The sequence below is a fragment of the Chlorocebus sabaeus genome, chromosome 19 (genome assembly GCF_047675955.1).
Source record: "Chlorocebus sabaeus isolate Y175 chromosome 19, mChlSab1.0.hap1, whole genome shotgun sequence".
NCBI classification, from domain to species: Eukaryota; Metazoa; Chordata; class Mammalia; order Primates; family Cercopithecidae; genus Chlorocebus; species Chlorocebus sabaeus.
Window position 1 is genome coordinate 31,365,767 of NC_132922.1, and position 22,996 is coordinate 31,388,762.

General features: G+C 44.9%; 1 protein-coding gene across 1 annotated transcript in view; it reads left to right on the top strand.

The window, feature by feature from the left end:
• GNB1L (G protein subunit beta 1 like) overlaps positions 1 to 22,996 on the top strand; it is a 69,950-nt gene that overhangs the window by 11,596 nt on the left and 35,358 nt on the right. The window lies entirely within an intron of this gene.

Genomic DNA, 22,996 nt, shown 5'->3' on the forward strand with positions numbered 1-22,996 from the left:
GATGCAGGCCCGGAGGTACTTTCTTCTCCAAGGGAAGGAGCCCTTGGGCGCATACCTTATTCCCCACCACAAAGAGACTGACATCGGTCAGCCCTGGGAGGTGGGAAATGGCTGGGGTTGGGCTGTGTATTGCTGCCCAGGGGGTGGTGCCTGGCTCCCCCTCGCCATCAGGCTGCTGGGCACCGGCCCTCCCTGCCTACCTGCCTCCCTGGAATTCTTCCTGGGATCTGCATCTTTGAAGCCGCTGCCTCCCTGCCCGCCTGGGCGCTTCCAAAGGCGGATACTGACAGAGGATTCAATGAATCGAAGGTCGCCAGTCGGGGCGTTGACAGATGCCCAGCCGTGATACTATTTCTGATTTAATAACCGAATGGGAGGCTGGCCCTCTGTAATAATTAGGGCTAATTACTGAGGAGGTGTTGACAGACGGGCTGAGAGGAAACAAACTACCTTTATCCCGTGGCTTAGAGTCAGATTACCAGCCCGGTGCTATCTGCCCCTCAGAAAGTAGACGCTTCAATCACTCAACGAGGCTTCAAAGGGGAACAGGGCCTGACAATGCACGGGATTTGGAAAGGAGCTATGAAGTGCGCCTTTGACTCCGAATCGCCAAACGGAGCCCCATTCCAGAAATGGTTTCTTTGTGAAGTTTGAGTTAGTGTTGGCAGACCTGTTTCCCGCGCTCAGGACAGGGAGCTGGCTGCAGTGGGCGTGGGCAGGTGGGGGCCATGGCCAGGGCTCTGGCTGGTGTGTGGCCAGCTTGAGCTGCTCAGGTCCTTCCCAGGCCAGGTGACACCAGCAGAGTCCTGGTATCTCCAGCAGCTGGCCTTGGTAGCCGTGGGTCCAAACAGGGAGGTACAGCATGTTTTCCTTGGCCCAGGGAGGGTGTCTGGTCCTTTGTGGCCGTGAGTGGCAGGTAACAGGATAGGGACCTCACCATCTGAGCAGGCTCATCCCTTCCTGTTTGTAGCTAGAGTGCAGCCCTCCCTGGCAGTTCTGGCCTCCCTTGGAGGGGGATGTGTCCTTGGCATTATTTATGGCAGGACCACCTCTTGGGGGCCTGGGCATCACTCACCAGGCTGCTCCCACCCCCGTACTGGGCCGGCCAAGAGCCAAGGCCGTGGAAACAATCCTGGCCCCCGAGGCCTCGGTGGGCAGACAACATCAGTGACTGAGAAGGGTTGTTGGGGGCTAGTCTCTGACTACTGCTGCCACTGACTCCCCACTGATCTCCCTGCATTTCAGAGATGGCGAAGGGTGTGCCTAGACCTCAGTTTCCTGGTTTGAAGCAGCAGCACTGAGATGTATGCCAGTGAACTGACCTGGACAGCCCGGGGCGCTGTGTCTGATGCAGCTTCTTGGAGTGGCGTGTGTGAGGCTTTTTGGGAGGTCAAGGTTGCCGGCTGAGGCTGGATTGTAGGAGACAGTTCTGAGATTCTGGGCCTTACTGCTGTCTGTCCTCACCAGAAAGGCAGGGGATGACACTGAGGTCTCTGCTCAGGATAGGCCTGACCAGGGAGCGCCTTTCTGGTTCGAGGCATAGCCTGGGAGGTGCCAGATGAGCAGGAGGTGGGAGGGAGCCCGTTCACCAGCCACCTGTGTGCCTGCCTCAGGCCTCATGGCCTTGGCTTCATGTTCTTGCTGGCCTGAAGGACCAGCCAATTCAACATCTTCCTGCTAGAATGGCTGTGCTACTTCATAGAGAAATTAGGTGGGCTGGGCTGGTGCAGGGCAACAGTGGTTAGGTCAGTGCTCTTTCCCCAGCTGGCTGCTCTACTGTCATAGAAACAAGACACCTTCTGGAAGTAACGATGGTCATCAGCTCATTTGCTTAACCGAATAAGTACTAGCTTGTACGAGGGGGCACTGGTGATGAATTTATATTAGGGCAAAAATAAGATGGTAAATTACTTGGATGGGAGAAGCATGTAAAAATTGGCATCAAGTCTGTTTTTTTGTTTGTTTATTTTAGAGACAGGTCTCTTTAGTCTAGGCTGGAGTGCAGTAGTGTGATCATAGCTCACTGTACCCTTAATCTCCTGGGCCCAAGCGATCCTCCTGCCTCAGCCACCAAGATAGCTGGGACTATTGGCGGGCACCACCATAACTGGCCAATTAAAAAAAAATTTTTTTTTTTATAGAGATGGGGGTCTTGCTATGTTGCCTAGGCTCATTAAGTCTGTTTAAGTCACCTTGAGTAGAGATAGAAATTAACTCCAAAGCCAGAAACTTTAAACAGGAATTGAGGTTTCATAGTACATTAGTAGTAAATTAAATACCATTAACTGTAACACAAGAAAAAATAGCACGAGAATCTTGTACCATATATTTTATTTGAAACATTACCTGTGAGACTGTGGCCAAGAGCAGCAGTTGAGTGTGAACCTTGTGCACGGAGGCATTTCTGAGCCCTCTTTCCTGTCAGCATCTTGCTCTGCACATGACTAATGAACTAGGATCGATGCATTGTTAGTGACCGAAGTCCAGGCTTCATCCAGGGTTCCTGAATTTGCCCTAATGGCCTTTTCTGTTGTAGAATCCCATCCAGAACCCCACACTGCGTTTGCTCTCCTGTCTTCCCAGGCTCCTCTGGCTATGACCACTTCTTAGACTTTCCTTGTTGATGATAACCTTAAGTTTTGAGGAGCCTTGGTCAGCCCTTTGTAAAATGTTCCTCCACAGGGATTTGTTGTGTTCTTCTCATGATTAGACTGAGGTTATGGGTTTTAGGAAGAAAAGCACAAGGGCTGGATGTGCCATTCCTGGATGGATTTTCTTTTTCTTTCTTCTTTTTTTTCTTTTTTTTGAGACACAGTTTCGCTTCTTTGCCCAGGCTGAAATGCAATGGCACAATCTCGGCTCACTGCAATCTCTGCCTGTTGGATTCAAGCGATTCTCCTGCCTCAGCCTCCCCAGTAGCTGGGATGACAGGCACGTGCCGCCACACCCGACTAATTTTTGTATTTTTAGTAGAGACAGCGTTTCACCATGTTGGCCAGGCTGGCCTTGAACTCCTGACCTCAAGTGATCCACCCGCCTCAACCTCCCAAAGTGCTGGGATTAGAGGTGTGAGCCATAGGCCCGAAAATTCCTGGATTTTCCATCATGTCCGTGGTAGGTGTGGTCGGCATAACCTACCCCTGCTGATGCTGAGTGTTATCACCTGGCGGAGGCAGTGTCTGTCAGGTGTTTCCGCTGTAAAGTGACTCTTTTTCCCTCCTTTCCGTACTATCCTCTTACGAAGGGGAGTCACTGCATAGCCCACACTTAAAGGGCTGGGAGTTATCGACTCCTGCTTGATGATAGAGTGTCTGCACAAAGTAGAATTCTTCTGTTTGGGAGATTTGTTTATTTAGTAATTTCTTTTTCTTTTTTTTTTTTTTTTTTTTTTTTGAGACGGAGTCTTGCTCTGTAGCCCGGACTGGAGTGCAGTGACCAGATCTCGGCTCACTGCAAGCTCCGCCTCCCGGGTTTACGCCATTCTCCTGCTTCAGCCTCCGGAGTAGCTGGGACTACAGGCGCCCGCCACCTCGCCCGGCTAGTTTTTTGTATTTTTAGTAGAGACGGGGTTTCACCGTGTTAGCCAGGATGGTCTCGATCTCCTGACCTCGTGATCCGCCCGTCTCGGCCTCCCAAAGTGCTGGGATTACAGGCTTGAGCCACCGCGCCCGGCTATTTAGTAATTTCTTTACCTCAGTGTGGACTCATGAGCATTTTATTATGACACTAGCTCCCCGCTCATCTACAGTTTTGCTGAGGTTTCAGTTACCCATGGTCAATTGTGGTCTGAAAATAGGTGAGTACAGCACGACAGGATATTGTAAGAGAGAGACCACATTCACTTAACTTTTATCATAGTATACTTTTTTTTTTTTTTTTTTTTTTGAGGCAAGGTCTGGCTGGCTCTGTTGCCTAGGCTGGAGTGCAGTGGTGTGAACATAGCTCACTGCAGTCTCAAACGCCACAGGCTCAAGTGATCCTCCCACCTCAACCGCCTGAGTAGCTGGGACTACAGACATGCACCAGCACACCCGGCTAATTATTATTATTATTATTGAGACACAGTCTCTGTTGCCTAGGCTGGAGTGCAGTGGTGCGATCTTGGCTCACTGCAACCTCCACCTCCCGGGTTCAGGTGATTCTCCTGTCTCAGCCTCCTGAGCAGGTGGGATTACAGGCACCTGCCACCACGCCTGGACTAATTTTTGTATTTTAGTCTGGGAGACAGGGTTTCACCATGTTGGCCAAGCTGGTCTTGAACTACTGACCTCAGGTGATCTGCCTGCCTCGGGCTCCCAAAGTGCTGGGATTACAGGTGTGAGCCATTGCACCAGGCCCCAGCTAATTATTTTTTGCAGACACAGGGTCTCCCTTGTTCAAGACAGGGCTAGTCTTGAACTCCTGGGTTCGGGTGATCCTCCTGCCTTGGCCTCCCAAAGTACTGGGATTAGAGGCATGACCCACTGTGCCTGGCTCTAATTTTTAAATTAAACTTTACCATAGGTATATATATATACACACTATAGGGAAAAACATGGTATATATCGGGTTCAGAACTATTCATAGTGTTAGACATCCACTGGGGGTCTTGAAAAGTACCCCCAGTTTTCATCATCATCATTCATCATCCTCCCTAGATAAGGGGAAACTACTGTATTATTGTTATTATCTTTATTATTGTGTGCACTTACAATGAGTCCTAATCCATGTCTATGTCAACATCACCCCAATCAGGACACAGAAAACTGTTCATTCTCTCAAAACCCTGCCTTTTGCTGTCCTTTGACAGTGATCCCCTCTCCCTCCTCCTGACCCATGCCAGCCACTGATCTGTCCTCTGTACCTATACTTTTGCCTTTTCCAGAATGCCATATAAATAGTATGTAGCCTTTTACTCAGTTCTTTGGAGATTCACCCACATTGTTGCATTTATCAATAGTTTGCTCCTTTCTGTTGCGGAATAGTATTCCATTCATCCATAGATGGTCATTTGGGTTATTTTCTGTTTTAGGAGATTATATGTTTCACATTTCTGTTTTGGGTGGTTAGTTATAGCTACTATAAACATTCACGTACAGGTTTTTGTTTGCATATAAGTTTTCACTTCTCTAGAATACATATCTAGGAGTAGAATTGTTGGGCAACATGTTAATGCATATTTAATTTTATAAGAACCTGGGCCAGGCACAGTGGCTCACGCCTGTAATCCCAGCACTTTGGGAGGCTGAGGCAGGTAGATCACGAGGTCATGAGATCAAGACCATCCTGGCCAACATGGTGAAACCTCATCTCTACTAAAAATACAAAAATTAGCTGGGTGTGATGGTATACGCCTGTAATCTAGCCATCTGGGAGGCTGAGGCAGGGGAATCATTTGAACCTGGGAGGTGGAGGTTGCAGTGAGCTAAGATTGCGCCACTGCACTCCAGCCTGGAGACTGAGCAAGACTCTGTCTCAAAAAAAAAAAAAAAAAAAAAAAAAAATATATATATATATATATATATATATATATATATGTATGTATGTATGTGTGCATGTGTAAGAAACTGCCATACTGTTTTCCAGAGTGTGTGTACCATTTTGCATTCTCACCAACAGTGTAAGAGGGTTCCAGTTGCTCCACAGTATTGCCAGGACTTGGTTTTGTTGGTTTTGTCAGTTTTTTTCTGAATTTTAGCCACTCTAATAGGTATGTAGTGGTATTTCATTATGGGTTTAAGTTGCATTTCCCTAATGGCTATGATGTTGAGTTTCCTTTTGTGCTTATTTGCACGTCTTTTTAGGTGGAGTGTTTGGTCAAATCTTTTATGCCTTTTTAATTGGATTGTTTAGTTGCTCTTGCATTTCCTTTAATGAGCATAAAAATAGATTGTGCAATTAAATTGCATATGCAATAAACTGCACATATTTCAAGTGGACAGTTTGACAAGTGCAGCGTCTGTGACGCCATCCCCACACTCAAGACAACGAACATACCCACTGTGCCTAAAGTCTCTTCCTGCCTCTCTGCATGCCCCTCCCTTCCTCCTCCCTGCACCTCTCTTCTCCAGGTTCCCTCTAATCTGCTTTCTGTCACTATAGGTCAGTTTCTATCTCCCAGAATTTTGCATAAATAGAATCACAGAATTTACTCTCTTTTTCTGGCTTCTTTCACCTGACACGATTATTTTGAGATTTATTCACATTAAAGCATATATCAGTACTTCCTACTTTATCATTGTCAAGGATGGCTATATCCAGGTGTCAGTATACCTCTGTTTGTTCTGCTGTTGATGGGCATTTAAAAACCAGTCCCATCTCCAGGATGGGACTGGTTTTTAAAGAAATAACCAAACTTTGTTCCCAAGGGGTTGTACCATTTTATAATCCCATCAGCAGCGTATGAGAGTTTCAATTACTTCACAAGCTTTCCAGCAAGTGGAATGGTCAGTCTTTTCTGTTTTAGCCATTCTGATAAGTATGTAATGGTGTTTTATTGTGGTTTTAATTTACATTTTCCTAGCGACTAAAGATGTTAAGTATGTTTTCGTGTCCTCATTTGCCATTTGCGTATCTTCTTTGGTGAAGTGTTTGTTCAAATCTGTCGCCCGTTCTTAGATGTTTTATTTTGTGAGTGTGTGTGTTTTCTTTGTGGATTTTGAAAATTATATATTTGGTATATAAATTATTTGCCAGATACATGATTTGAAAATTTTTTCCCCATCTGTATAGATTGCCTTTTCATTTTCTTAATAATCTCTTTTCAAGAGCAAAAGTTTCTAATTTTGCGGAAAGTGAATTTGTGTTTTTTATCTTATGGATTATGCTTTCTGAAGGTTTTTTAAAAATCATGAATGGATGTTGAATTCTGCCCAGTGCCTTTTCTATATTAACTGATAAGATCCTGTGGTTTTTCTTTAGTGTTAATATGAGAGTTTACATTGAATGATTTTTGAATATTGAATCAGCTTTGCATTCCTGAGATAAATGCCAGTTGGCTCCAGTGTATTCTTTTTCTACACTGTTGGATTAGATTTGCTGTTTTTTCCTCCCCAACTTGAGACTTAAGCAGCAAGCTATTATTTTGTTTGAGGATTTGTATGTCTATATTCATGAAATATATTTGTTTGTGGTTTTCTTCTCTTTCTACTATCTTTGTCTGGTTTTGGTATTGGGGTAGTCTAGCCTCATCAAATTAGTTGGGAAATGTTCTCTCTTTTTCTGTTTTCTGGGAAAAAAATTATGTAGAATAGTGTTATTTCTTCTTTAAATGTTTGGTAGAATTTGCCAGTAAAGTCATGTGGGCTGGAGTTTTGATTTTTTTTTTTTTTTTATCCTCCAAGGGTTTAAATTAAAACTGTGATTCCTTTAATTGATACAGGACTATTCAGGTCATCTCTTTCTTCACCTAGTCTGTGTTTTTCAACTTTCATTTCAGCTAGGTTTATTTAGCTCAAATTTATTTGAGTTGTTCATGGTATCTCCTTCTTATCCTTTTAATGTTTCTGGTGTCTGTAGTGATAACCCTTCTTTAATTATTATAACTTGTCTCTTTTCTCTTTTTATTGTTGCCATTTCAGCTAGAAATTTATCAATTTTATTGATCTTTTTTAAGAACCAACCTCTTACTTTATTTTCTCATTTGTTTTACTCTTCTTTAAAACATTTATTTCTACTCTAATCTTATTTCCTTCCTTGTGCTTGCTTTGGGCTTATTTTGTTCCTCTTTTTCTGTTATCTTAAGGCATAAACCAGGTCATTGATTCATTGATTTGGAGACCTTTCTTGTCGATATAAATATTTAATGCTGTAAATTTCCTTGTAAGCACTGTTTTAGCTGCATCCTACAAGTTTTGATATATTGTGTTTTCATTTGTATTTAGTTTATATATTTTCTAATTTCCCTTGAGACTTTCTCTTGAACCCATTGATTATATAAAAGAGTGTTGTTTAATTTCCAAATATTTGGAGATTTTCATTATCATGCTGTTATTGATTTCCAGTTTAATTCCATATAATCAGAGAACATACTTTGTATACTTTTTTTTTTTAACTTTTTTTTTTTTTTTCTTTTTTGAGACAGAGTCTTGCTCTGTCGCCCAGGCTGGAGTACAGTGGCACAATCTTGGCTCACTGCAACCTCTGCCAGCCGGGTTCAAGCAATTCTTCTGCCTCAGCCTCCCAGGTAGCTGGGACTACAGGTGTGCGCCCCCATGCCTGGCTAATTTTTTGTAATTTTAGATCGGATTTCACCATGCTGGGCAGGCTGGTCTTGAACTCTTGACCTCGTGATCCGCCTGCCTGGACCTCCCAAAGTGCTGGGATTACAGGCGTGAGTTTTTCTTTTTTTTTTTTTTTACATTTTTAAAGTTTCTTTTATGACCCAGGATATGGCCTATCTTGGTGAGTGTTCCATGTGCATTTGAGAAGAATGTGTTTTTTCTGCTGAGTGGCATATGTTCTATAAATGTCAACTAGGTCAAGTAGGTAGATAGTATTAGTCAGCTCTTCTGTATGACTTTCTGGCCACTTGTTCAGTCAGTTACTAAGGAGGAGTTTAAGTCTCCACCTATAATTATGTAGTTATGTATTTCTACTATCGGTTCCATCAGTTTTTTCTTCATGCATTTTGAAGTTGTCTTATTAGTTCAGTATTTACAACTTTTGTGTCTTCTTTATGAGTTGATGCCATTTATCATTGTATCTTCTTCTTGTCCGTGATAATATTCCTCACTCTGAGGTCTACTTTACCTGATATTAATATATCCACTCCAATTTGTTATTATTTGTATAGCACATCTTTTTCACCTTTTTATTTTTATTGTAATTATTGATATGGTTCTATTTAGGTCTACTATTTCGTTGTTTTCTCTTTTTCTTCTCTTCTTTCTTTTTCTTCTATCCCCTCTTTCCTGCCCTCTCTTGAATTATTTAGGTATTTTAAAACATTGTCTTGATTTTTTGTTGGAACTTTGGCAGTATCTCTTTTTGTTACATTTTTAATGGTTGCTGCAGGGATGACAGTGTACACACTTAATTAACCCTTCACAGTCTTCTTAAAGTTAATATTTTTCCATTTCAAATAAAATATAGAAGCCTTACAACCACATAGGTCCCTTACCCTCCTCCATTGTGTTATAACTGCTGTATTGAAAACATCAACAGATAATATGATTTTAACATTCATACATGTTTACTGAAGAGATGAAACTGTCTTTAATATTTATCCACATTTTACCATTGCTCCTCCTACCTTCTTGAAGTTCCACATTTCTTTCCGGTATCATGTCTTTTGAACCTGAAGAACTTTAGCATTTCTTTTAGTGCAGATTTGCAGGCAAGAAATTCTCATTTCTCTCATCTGGGAATCTTTATTTTGCCTTCATTCCCAAAGAATATTTTGCTGGATATAGAGTTGTTTTCTTTCAGTTCTTTTTTTTTTTTTGAGACGGAGTCTCGCTCTGTCACCCATGCTGGAGTGCAGTGGCACAATCTCAGCTCACTGCAAGCTCTACCTCCTGGGTTCACGCCATTCTCCTGCCTCAGCCTCCCGAGTAGCTGGGACTACAGGCGCCCTGCACCACGCCCGGCTAATTTTTTTTGTATTTTTAGTAGAGATGGGGTTTCACCGAGTTAGCCAGGATGGTCTCGATATCCTGACCTTGTGGCCGCCCACCTCGGCCTCGCAAAGTGCTGGGATTACAGGCGTGAGCCACTGCGCCCGGCCTCTTTCAGTTCTTTAACAAAGATGTTCCATTCTTCTGGCCTCCATGGTTTCATTATTATTTTTCAGCAGCTTATGATGTTTTAATATGGTTTTCTTTGAATTTATCTTGTAGTTTGTTTATGGTTCATCATGTTCTTAAACATATGTGCTTTTGTCTTTAAGTTTGTGAAGTTTCAGGCATTATTTATTCAATTAATTTTTTGGTCCAAATCTGTTTCTCTCTTCTACTTCTCAGACTCCACTGCCCTTAATGTTAGACGTTTTACTGTTATTCCACAAGTCCCTGCTATGCTAAAGACTTATTTCAATCTTTTTTCTTTCTGATCTTGTATTGAATAATTTCACTCACTCTTTTATTTTATTTTTATATTATTATTATTATTATTATCTTTTCCTTTGAGACAGAGTCTCACTTTGTTGCCCAGGCTGGAGTGCTGTGGTATGATACCAGCTCACGGCAACCTCCGCCTCCCAGTTTCAAGCAATTCTCCTGCCTCAGCCTCCTGAGTAGCTGGGATTACAGGCGCCCGCCACCACGCCCGGCTAATTTTTGTATTTTTTTGTATTTTTTTTTTTTTTGAGATGGAGTCTCGCTCTGTCACCCAGGCTGGAGTGCAGTGGCCGGATCTCAGCTCACTGCAAGCTCCGCCTCCCAGGTTCACGCCATTCTCCTGCCTCAGCCTCCCAAGTAGCTGGGACTACAGGTGCCCGCCACCACGCCCGGCTAGTTTTTTGTATTTTTTAGTAGAGATGGGGTTTCACCGTGTTAGCCAGGATGGTCTCGATCTCCTGACCTCGTGATCCACCCGTCTCGGCCTCCCAAAGTGCTGGGATTACAGGCTTGAGCCACCGCGCCCGGCCAATTTTTGTATTTTTTTAGTAGAGGCAGGGTTTCACCATGTTGGCCAGGCTGGTCTCGAACTTCTGACCTCAAGTGATCTGCCTGCCTCAGCCTCCCAAAGTGTTGGGATTACAGTCGTGAACCACTGTGTCCGGCCTATTTTATTTTATTTTAGAGACAGGGTCTTGCTCTGTTGCCTAGGCTGGAGTACAGTGGCACGATCATAGCTCACTGCAGCCTGGAACTCCTCAAGCCATCCTCCCACCTTGGCCTCCCAAAGTGCAGAGATTACAGATGTGAGCCACCACGCCTGGCCCACTTTACGTCACTCTGTCATTTTCCATTCCATGATTGATTTTTTTCAGATATTATTCAGTTCTGAAATTTGTATTTGTTTGGTTTTTTAAAAAATAATTTCTATTTCTCTGCTGAGAGATCTTTTCCCTCCATTCAGTTCAAGGATGTTTATTTTTGCCTCATGGAGCATAATCGTAAAGCTGCTTTAAAATTGTTATCAGATATTTCCAACATCTGAATCTTCTCAAGGTTGGCATCTGTAAATTGCCTTTTCCCTTGAGAACTGGTCTCATTTTCCGGGTTCTTTGTATGCTGAATAATTTTGGATGATATCCTAGACATATCCTGGGTTGAGCATTATGTGGGGTCATCCAGAAAGAGCTGAGTTTGGCGCTAGCAGGCAGTCAACCCAGTTAGATTTGCACAAGCTCCGTCTCGCCCTCCATGGGCTGTGATTTTAATCTCATTTTTATTTTCAGACCTTTGACATGCTGCTTTGGGTCTGTCTCGCACATCAGCCACCCAGGGCTCAGCCTGAGACATGAGTGGTGGTTTACTTCCCTTCTTACAGCTGGTGCTGCTTTGGGTCTGCCCTGTGTATACACAGCTCAAGGGTGAGCTTGAGGCTTCTGTGTATTTATTAGCAGAATTAGGGAACTTTTTTTTAGCTCTCCCCACTCTGTAGTTTCCCCCCTTGCCCTCTTGCAGGGTTCCCTTTCCTTGGTTCCCCTGACCAGAAAGACAAGCTTCTCTCCCAGTCACCTTTCCCCCGGGCTCTGTGTGCAGGGCCCTCCCCAGGGCACCACCGTGAGAGAGGGGGATAGTAAACCTTCAAGGTTTCTCCTCACATTCTTGGGGCCATAGTGCACCTTTTTCTCTGTATCTCTATCCAGAAATTTGGAGTTTTATCCAAGTTTTAGCCACTGCTGCCTGGTAGCTCTGCAACCAGGGCCCACCACAGGGCGGCACCCCAAAACACACATACAAATAATCCAGGAAACATGTCCCTGTATAGGTCACTGTCCTAAGCTTTGCTTTCCTCCAAAATCTGGCTGGCTGCTGTTGCCCACTTTTCTGTTTTCAGATAATTGTATTTTGGGTTTTTTTAGGAGGCAGCAGAATCTTGCTCTGTTGCCCAGGGAGGAGTGCCGTGGCACAATCAAAGCTCACTGCAGCCTTGAACTCCTGGGCTTAAGCAACCCTCCCACCTCAGTCTCCCAAGTAACTCGGACTGCAAGCACACGCTATCAACCCAGCTAATATTTTTTATTTTTTGTAGAGACAGGGTCTGACTGTGTTACCCAGGCTGGTCTTGAACTCCTGGCCTCAAGTGATCCTCCCACCTCAGCCTCCCAAAGTGCTGGGATTACTGATGCGAGCCACCGTGCCCAGCCTTTGGCAGTTGCTTTTTATATTTTGTACAGAGTTTTTAGTTACAGTTAGCCTGAGAGAGAGGCTATAATGAGCTTACTTCATCCTGCCAGAACAAGAAGCTTTTCTGTAGTTTTAATTTACATTTCTCTATTAGTAAGCTTTAGGTGGAACATCTTTTCATATGTTTGATTTTCATAGCTTTTTCTGTGAATTGTCTATTCATCTCTTTTTCCCATTTTTCTGTTGAGTTTTTAGCCTTTCCTTAATTTTGAAAAGTTTATTTATATTTTAAAGATATTAATTTTTAAATTTCTTTTGACATGCAAAAGCTAAAATTTTTCTTTTTCTTTTTTCTTTTTTTTTGTTTTTGAGACAGAGTCTCACTCTGTTGCCCAGGCTGGAGTGCAGTGGTGCAATCTCAGCTCACTGCAAGCTCCTCCTCCCAGGTTCATGCCATTCTCCTGCCTCAGCCTCCCGAGTGGCTGGGACTACAGGCGCCCGCTACCACGCCTGGCTAATTTTTTGTATTTTTAGTAGAGATGGAGTGTCACCATGTTGGCCAGGATGGTCTCAATCTCCTGACCTTGTGATCCACCTGCCTCAGCCTCCCAAAGTGCTGGGATTACAGGCGTGAAAAAATTTTCTTTTTCTTTTCTTTTTTTTTTTGAGTCGGAGATTCACTCTTGTTGCCGAGGCTGGAGTGCAATGGCGCGATCTCAGCTCACTGCAACCTCCACCTGCCAGGCTCAAGTAATTCTCCTGACTCAGCCTCCCGAGTAGCTGGGATTACAGGCATGCACCACCATGCCCGGCTAATTTTGTTTTTTTAGTAGAGACGGGGTTTCTCCATGTTGAGGCTGGTCTCGAACTCCTGACCTCAGGTGATCCGCCTGCCTCGGCCTCCCAAGATGCTGGGACTACAGGCGTGAGCCACCGTCCCTGGCCAAAAAATTTTTATTTTTCTATAGTCAGAATTATCCGTTTTATTTTATTGTACCTTTTTTTTTTTTTTTTTTTTTTTTTTTTTTTTAAGATAGTCTTGCTCTCTCACCCAGGCTGGAATGCAGTGGCATGATCTGGGCTCACTGAAACCTTCGCCTCCTGGGTTCAAGCTGTTCTCCTGCCTCTGCCTCCCAAGTCGCTGTACAAAGATTACAGGTGCATGCCACGCGCCCAGCTAATTTTGTATTTTTAGTAGAGATGGGGTTTCACCATGTTGGCCAGGCTGGTCTTGAACTCCTGACCTCAAGTCTCGGCCTCCCAAAGTGCTGGGATTATAGGCATGAGCCACCATGCCCAGCCACCATTATATCTAAATTTTGAATCATAGCAAACCTCAAACCTTTTCCACAATCAAGTTAATGCAGTTCTTCCATGTTTTCTTCTAGTGCTTGGTTTATTTTTTACATATGGATCCCAGATTCACTTGGCGTTTATTCTCGTGGATTTCACTATAAGATATGGGTCTGATTTTATCATTTTTCCAAATGGTTAACTATTTTTGTTCCAGTAATGTGAGATACCACCTCTTCTATGTATTAAACTTCCACATGTACTTGGGTTTATTTCTAGGCTTTTTATTTCACTGATCCGTCTGTCTATACAGGAGTACTATACTTTTTGTTTGTTTGTTTGTTTTGTTTTGTTTTATTTATTTATTTATTTTTTGAGACGGAGTCTCGCTCTGTCGCCCAGGCTGGAGTGCAGTGGCCAGATCTCCGCTCACTGCAAGCTCCGCCTCCCGGGTTTATGCCATTCTCCTGCCTCAGCCTCCCGAGTAGCTGGGACTACAGGCGCCCGCCACCTCGCCCAGCTAGTTTTTTTTTTTTTTTTTTGTATTTTTTAGTAGAGACAGGGTTTCACCATATTAGCCAGGATGGTCTCGATCTCCTGACCTCGTGATCCGCCCGTCTCGGCCTCCCAAAGTGCTGGGATTACAGGCTTGAGCCACCGCGCCCGGCCTATGCTTTTAATCCTAAAGACTCCTGTATATGTTAGTATCTGATCGGGCTAGCTCCTTTGCAGCTAACTTTTCCCCATGTTTTCCTGTGCATTCTACATTTTTGTTTATCCAAGTGAATGTTAATATCAGCTTATCTAACTCCATGAGGAGGCTTGCTGGTGTTTCTATTGGGGTTGTGTTAAATTTATAAATTAACTTGGGGAGAAGAGACATCTTTTATGTTGATGTTGAATTGTCTTAGCCAAGAACAAAGGATTCTTTTTCCTTTGTTCAAATCTACTTTTGTGTCTTCCAGGAGAATTTTAACGTTTTCTTCATGTAGGTTTTTCTTATTTATTAATTAAAGTTGTTCTTAAGTATTTTATCTTCTTTGGTATAAATGGAATTTTCTCTGACTGGTTATTTTTGTACAAGTAATATTGTGCTCGTTATTGTTATTATATACAAATAACACAGAGACTATTGAATTCTCTATGTTAGTTTTACATCCTGCTACCAATCGAAGTTTCTTTTTTTATTATTAGAATCTGTTTTATCATTGATTTTCTAGGGCTTTCCATGTATGCCATCATATAATTTGGAATATAGTTTTCTTTTCTTTTTCTAGAGATGGGGTCTTGCTATGTTGCCCAGGCTGGAGTGCAGTGGCCATTCACAGGTGTGATCATAGTACACTGTAACCTCAAACTCCTGAGCTCAAGCAATCCTCCTGCCTCAAACTCCCAAGTAGATGGGACTACAGGCATGTACCAGTATACCCAACAGGAAGATCGTTTAATGTCTTCTTTTCCAATTATAAACCTCTACTTAATTTTCTTGTCTCATTGCTTTGGCTTAAACTGCCACTACGATGTTGAATGGTAGTAGAGATAGTGGACATTGTGATCTTAGTGGGAATGTCCCCAATATTTCTTCATAAAATAATATGTTGGATTTAGTACCAAGGGGGATGTATATATATATTTAAATAATCTCTAAGAAATGCATCAATTTCTATTTGTTTATGTATTTTAATAAAAAATGGGCATTGAATATTGTCAAAGGCTTTTTCAGCATCTGTGGAGATAATTACATGCTTTTTCTCATTATATCTATTAATACAGTGGGGCATCCATAAATTCCCTGTTTGAACCAATCTTGCATTTCTAGGATAAATTCCACTTGGTTATTGTATATTAATGTGATATTGGATTCTGTTTACTAATATTTTACTTACTATTTTTGTGTGATAGTCATAACTGGTATTGGTCTATACTTTTCTTCTGATCAGAGCTTTAAATATATACTGGTATGTAGTATTTTTCATTTAAAAAAATTTTGGGCCGGGCGCGGTGGCTCAAGCCTGCAATCCCAGCACTTTGGGAGGCCGAGATGGGCGGATCACAAGGTCAGGAGATTGAGACCATCCTGGCTAACACGGTGAAACCCCGTCTCTACTAAAAAATACAAAAAACTAGCCGGGCGAGGTGGCGGGTGCCTGTAGTCCCAGCTACTCGGAAGTCTGAGGCAGGAGAATGGCGTGAACCTGGGAGACGGAGCTTGCAGTTAGCTGAGATCCAGCCACTGAACTCCGGCCTGGGCGACAGAGCGAGACTCCGTCTCAAAAAAAAAAAAAAAAAAAATTTGTGATTTCAGTTATCCCATTTCACCTAAAAGTTGTTTTAAAATTTCTATTTGATAAGACCTTTTCGTTTTTTATTTTATTAATTTCTAGTTTAATTGCACTGTAGTCATAGAATTTTATTTATAAATATTTCTTCTTTGTGAAACTTACTGATATTTCTTTGTGACCCAATATATAGTCAATTTTTACACATGTCCCATGTACCCTTGAGAAGAAGACGTAGGCTCTGTTATGAGAGTGTAAAGTTCCATTATAGATCCGTAGTATCTACCTTGTTGGTTGTATTTTTTGGATCTTCTATCTGCCTACTTATTGTCCACATGATCTGACTTGTACTAAGAGTAGTATGTTATGGCCGGGCACGGTGGCTCATGCCTGTAATCCCAGCACTTTGGGAGGCCAAGGTGGGCAGATCACCTGAGGTCAGGAGTTCAAGACCAGCCTGGCCAATGTGGTGAAACCCCGTCTCTACTAAAAATACAAAAATTAGCCAGGTGTTGTGGCATGTGCCTATAGTCCCAGCTACTCGGGAGGCTGAGGCATAAGAATTGCTTGAACCCAGGAGGCAGAGGTTGCAGTGAGTCGAGACCACGTCACTGCACTCCAGCCTCGGTGACGGAGTGAGACTCCGTCTCAAAAAAAAAAAAAAAAAAAAGAGTAGTATGTCACATTATCTAATCATTAGTAGGCTTCTTTCTGTGACTCTGCATCTCCTGTAGTTTCTGCTCTATAAAGGTAGTATCTCTGTTATATAGTGCATAGATATTAAAAACTGTTATATATATTAATTACATATTATATATGGATATTAAAAACTGTTATATATATAGTTTTTTTGTTTTGTTTTGTTTTGTTTTGAGATAGGGTCTCACTCTGTCACCCAGGCTTTAATGCAGTGGTGTGATCACGGCTTACTGCAGCCTCAAACTCCTGGGCTCAAGCAACTCTCCTTCCTTAGCATCCCAAATAGCTAGGACTACACTACTGTGCCCAACTAATTTTTATTTGTTTTGAGAGATGAAATCTGACTATGTTGCTCAGGCTGGTCTCGAATTCCTGGCCTCAAGTAATCTTCCCACTTCAGCCTCCTAAAGTGTTGGGAATACAGGTGTGAGCCCACCACACCTGGCCATAAACTGTTACATTTTATAAACTGCAACGAAGAATTAACTATCTGTCTTTGTCAAGTCTAATGCTTTTTGGCTGGAGTTCAACTTTGTCTGCTATTAGTATTTCAACTCCTCCTTTCTTATTGTTTCTGTTTGCCCCATATACCTTTTTGCCCATCTCTAATTTTAGCCTTGTGGAATTACTTTGTGTTACACACTCTTTTTCTTATTGAGTGACATATTCTGAGTCAAGGAGTAAATTCTGAGAATGAATCCTTTAACAGATATGTTTTGTGAACATTTTATTTCTGTCTGTAACTTCAGTTTTGACTCCTTTAATGTCTCTTGATGAGAATTATGACTTTGAGCTTCATCCATGTAAGACCGGAGCTGATTCATTTTCAGTTCTGTGGAGTAGTCTATCATACGAATTTACCCAATGTGTTCCTTTCTGCAGTTGCTAGCTGTTTGGGTTGGTTTTGGTTTTTGTTATTATACCCAATACTACTAGGAACATTCTTGTGTGAGTCTCTTTGCACACACTTGTGAGAATTTCTTCAGGGTGTTTATCTAAGAGTAGGGTTGCTGAGTCATACGGCGTGCGAGATGGAGCCAGATTGTTTTCCAAAGTGGTCGTTTTCGTGTGTGCTCCCTCTAGCTTGGTAGAAGGTTCCAGTTGTCCTCTGTCTTCATCAACATTTGACAGATTGTTTAATTTTTTGCTAATCTGCTGAGAGTATAATTATATCACATTGTAGTTTTGACAGGCATTCCCAGGATTATTAATTAGGTTCAACATCTTTGCATATATGTATTGGACATTTATGTTGCTTGTGAAATATCTGTCCAAGCCTTTTGCTTATTTTTCTTTTGGTGTTTGCTTTTGTATTCTGTTGACCTCTGTGTTCTTTAGATATTCTGGATACGAGTCCAGTGCGGACTTGTCTTTCTCCACCCCTCTAGCCTGCCTTTATGGTTTTATATCTACAGAAAAGCTGCAAGTGTAGTAAAATAAATACCTGTACACCTACCTTCACCTGTGCTCACCAGTTGTTAGCATTTTGCCACATTAGTGCTACTTCTCTGCCTATATATTCATACATAGATAGGTAGAGATATTAAGAGAGAGAATTTTTTTGAAACATTTGAAAACAGATTGTAGACATTATAGCATTTCACCCCTGAATACTTTAGGATGTATCTCGTAGGAATAAAGACATTCTTTACAGAAAATATGGTTATCCTTCCCAAGGAAATTAATAACATCCCATTATCTGCAGTCCATATTCAGATTACCCCCAAAGGTCCCCCAGACATCCCTTATAGCCCCCTTTTTTTGATCCAGGATCTGATCTAAGAGCCAGGATCTAAGGTTCATATGTGTTTGGTCATCATGCCCCTTTGGTCTCTTAATGTGGAAGTTACCTGGCGTCTTCCTTTGATTGTTTCTCTTGATGTTGAGCTTTTTGACAAGTCCAAGCTAGTAGTCTTGTCCAGTGTCTCGTCATATGGATGTGTCTGATTGTTTCCTTTATGGCTGGATTCAGGTTGAGCATTGTTGGCATGGACACACAGGGATGGTGCCATGTCTGTGGCATCACGTCAGGAGATAAGCAATGCCAGTTTGTTCATTATTGGCAGTGCCAGCTTTTCTCAGTGGTGAAAGTGGTGACAGCCAGATGTCTCCATTGAAGGTACACATTTTCCTTTTGTGATCAGTAAACAGTCTGGATAGTAATACCTTGGCACAACACACATCTCCTGCTTCCCAACCACCTCTCACCAAGTTGGATCCTTTTTCTGATCTGTGTGATGATGTTTCACCTCCCTTGCTCTCTGCTTGTAGTTGCAGTTCCCTCTCAGTTTCTTTAAGAGCATTAAGCACCCTTGCCTTGTATACCTGAGTGCTCTACTCTGTGGGTCTAGTTCTGTTTTCTGTTGCCTCTGATGACTCTCGCTTACAGTGCCATGGTTCCTTGCTGATTTTTGTGATTTTTGACTACAACCTTGTACTTCTTAGGACTTTTTCTAAAGTGAATTCCTTGAGGCCTGGGTTTCAGGTGGATTCCTTCTGAGAAGACAGACTGAGGTGTGGGGGATCTCTCAGGGTGGTGTGAGTCAGGGCTGAAACCTGAGGACTGGTGTCTTTCTGGCATCCGTGGGTGTAGGTTTAGTGCTGGTTCAGCCTAACACTGAGCATCTAGCTACTGGGGTTTTCCTAGGAGGTTAGCCACCATAGGAGGGCCCTAAGCTTTGCCTTTTGTCACCCCAGAGGCCATCAGAGCTGGAAATCCAGGTCACTAGTGTAGCAAATGCCCTCACAGCAGGCTTGGCAGGTCTCCTGAGGTTGCACTTTTACTTAGTGTTTGGCCTCTGGCAGCTCACACTTTTTTTTGTCAACTTAGTGATGCATTTAAGATTTTGATTTTGATTTTTTTCAGAGATAGGGTCTTGCTCTGTTGTCCAGGCTGGAGTGCCGTGGTGTGATCGTGGCGCATTGTAGCCTGGAACTCTTGGGCTCAAGTGATTCTCCCACCTCAGCCTCCTGAGTAGCTAGACTTACAGGTGCCCACCACCATGCCTGGCTAATTTATTTTTATTTTTTGTAGATATGGGGTCTGACTATGTTGCCCTGGTTGTTCTTGAACTTCTGGCCTCCAGCAATCCTCCTGCCTTGGCCTCCCAAAGTGCTGGGATTACAGGCCTGAGCCACTGTGCCTGGCTGTGTTTAAAAAAATTTTTAAGATAATTATTTATTTTATTTTATTTATTTGAGATGGGGTCTCGCTCTATCCCCCAGGCTGGAGTACAGTGTCATGGAGTACAGGTCATGGCTCACTGCAGCCTTGACGTCCTGGGTTCAAGCCATCCTCCCACCTCAGCCTCCTGAGTAGCTGGGACCACAGGCATACACCACCACACCTGGCTAATTTATTTTTATTTTTTGTAAAGACAAGGTCTCCCTATATTGCCCACGCTGGTCTTGAACACCTGGGCTCTAGTAATCCTCCCACCTTGGCCTCCCAAAGTGCTGGGATTGTAGGCATGAGTCACCATGCCTGGCCTTTTAAGAAACTTTTATCAACATCTTTAGTTGTTTTTTGGGAGAGGGCCGCCCAGGGTGTCCGTCCTGGTGTAAAGGGGTGCTGACCTAGTCTTCAGTCTTGCTGGTTATGGGCTGGAGCTTCCTCGGGGGATGCTGGAGCTGTTTCCATGCCCTTGTGTGAGATATGCAGCGGGGCGGAAGGTCCTGTTTGAGGCACTCCCAGCAGCCTGTGTGGCCTGTCCTTGTGCTGTCACATGCCCAATGGGACAGGCAGGACCTGGTGGGCTGGGGCGGGCAGGTGTGGTGCCAGTGGCCTCTCTGGATGGTGGCTCCCCACGTTGACTCACTTCGTGGTACTCTTTGCTGATTTGCACAGAAGGGTTAGGGGACTTGAGCACAGGGCTGTGCAGCCTAAGGGCAGGGCGGGGGCCCAGGCTGAGCTGAGGCCTGTCTGGCATGAACCCCCAAAAGCCCGAGAATGTCTTGGGTAGAGACCTGTGGTCTTTGGGCTCCAGCCACTGCCCCAGCCCTGCTTCATCTGTAGGGAGGAAGGCCCTGCAGGTGTGGGCGGGTGTGTGCCAGCAGGACGTTTGCAGGCCTGCCCCTGCCTCCCTTGAGTGCGGTGTCCGTGGACCTCTGTGCCAGTTGCACCTGCCCGCTGGTCCCCACACCCAGAGGAGCACTCTGGACCTCTCTTGGGAGAGCCCTGGGGCCTGCCGAGCTGCCTCCGCAGTGGCACATTGCAGGCAGATGCCATTGTCGTCCATTTGTGCCCTGGGGCTTTCAGGGGTGTTTGTGGCTTCTCTGGAAAGGCTGTTAGAGTTACACAAATTGTGTCAGACTGTCTTTCATTTTTCAAAGAATGTGGCTCACTTTGACACCTGGAAGAGCAGGCAGAAGCCAAAGTTGTGCTCTGTGAATTAAGTTTCCTGTTCCTTTGCCTCCGGGAGGACAGGGCCGGGGCTGGGCCGGGGCCACTGCGAGGACGGCTGGGCGCACACAGGCCTTGCGCAAGGGCGGCCTTCGCTCCACAGCCTGGGGCCAGGCAAGATAGGGGAACGTGATGATTCTCAATTAAATTAATAAAGAATAATTAGATGTCATAAATCAAGCAATCCTAGGATATTGTCATGGGAAAAATATGTAGCTAGAATTAATTAGTTTTCAAATAAAGCATTTATTTTAATTACTTGAAATGATGGAGCCCTTAATTGCCGATGCATCATTTTGGCCTGTGCGTTTTGGTTGTTGTAACAACGTGACGGGTTTGTTCCCTGCAATTCTGGGGAAACAATAGAGGAGAACTTGATTTCATCACCTGAGAATGAGCCTTCTGCTGGTGAGGTTCTGGAAACTCCCGCCAGGCCCCAGGCAGGTGGCAAGTGGGGGCCGGGCTTCGGCTGGCACCGCCCAAGGCCGCCGTGCTGTCTGTGTGTGTGCTTCTCTGTGCTGTGTGTGCAGGTGTGTGCACATACGTGAGTGCCTGTGCCTGAGTGTGTGAGTCTGCATGTGTGTATGTGTGTATAGGTATGAATGTGTGCCTGTGTGTGCGCGCACATATGAGTGTGTGAACATGTATGTGTATGCATGTGTCCTATGCATGGGTTTTGCATGTGTGTGTGTACCATGTGCATGTGTGTGCCTGTGTGTATGTGTGTGCATAGCGTGTGTCCAATGTGTGTCCGTGCCTGGACTGCACGGGGAGCCTGTGTAGAGGTGACCTGTCAGACTCTGCTTCCTGGACGGGAGTCAGGAGAGGGGCCCTCCATCCTGGACTCGGTGCTTTTCTGCTAGGTGGAGGTGCTTTTGCCGGGTCTGCATTCTTTGGCTCCTCTTGGAGCTGGGGCCCTGTCTCCCTGTCCGCCTGACTAGCTTGCCTTTCTTACCTGGCAGGCATAGCACGAGCAGGCAGTGGCTTCTGAGAACCGTCCTCCAAGCCAACCCGCTGAGGGCGGCTGTTCCAGCCCCTGGCCCGGCTGCGTCTTCAGGGGTCTTCCCCATCCCAGGCTGGAGCAGGGGCTGTGGGTCTTGGGAACAGTGTGGGGTCTGGTCCCTCCACCTCCCCTGGAAGCCACTCTCAAGTTAGGGCATGGTCAGGTGGCTTTCAGCCAGAGGCGAGAGAGGATGAAACCCCTCTCATCCCCCTCAAAAAAGAAAAGGAAAAATGGAACTTGGCAGTTAGTAACGGACATCCCAGCGAACTCCACATTGTCTGTGGAACCCCTGGAGAGAGGCAGGGTCGGGAGGTAGAGTGGCTGCCCGAGGTCTCTCTCCAGCCAGGGTGGACCTGCGCCCTGGAGTCACTGCCTGGCCCCTCCCAGGCCTCCCGCCCTCCCCCATGCTGCCTGTGTGGGCCCTGGCTGCTGTCCACCCTCCATTCTGCAGGAGACCTTGGCAGGGGCATTTCTCAGGTGTTTTGAACCTTTGCTCCAGCTGGGCTGCTGCTGCCTCTCCTGAAGAGAGTAAGGAGAGGGCTGGCGAGTATTCAGGAGGAAAGAGGCAGGGCTTGGCGGTGGTGGTGCCACTGAAGGGGCACCCTGGACAGCCACCTCCAGACATCCACAGCACTCCTGCCTCTGCACTTGCACCCCCATCTGCCTCCCACCCAGCACCTTCTGGAAGAGTCCTTCCCACCTCCCCTGCCCTGGTCCTTTACTGGCCCCAGTCCCTCTGCTGGCTGTGGCTGCCGTGGGCCATCCTTCCTGCCCTGTGTGCAGGCTGTAGGTGACTGGGCCGGGGCCTGTCCCACTGTCCCAGAGCCCAGTGGAAGAGGCCCCCTGTCACAGGCTGCCCCAGCCACCCAGTGGTCTGCTCCTGGCCTTTCCTTCTGTGCCTTAGCCCAGCTCAGGGCCTGCGGGCAGACAGACGTGGAACCGGTCGCTTCTGGCTCCAGGGCCACCCCACAGAGCAGCCAGCTGTGGGGCTGAGGTGGAGTGAGAGGCTCTGCGGGGCTGAGTGGTTGGGTGGGCTGGGCAGGGACCGGGGAAGCCTCTCTGGGTGGGTGGTGGCCCTGCAGGCCTCCTCGACAGGCCCAGT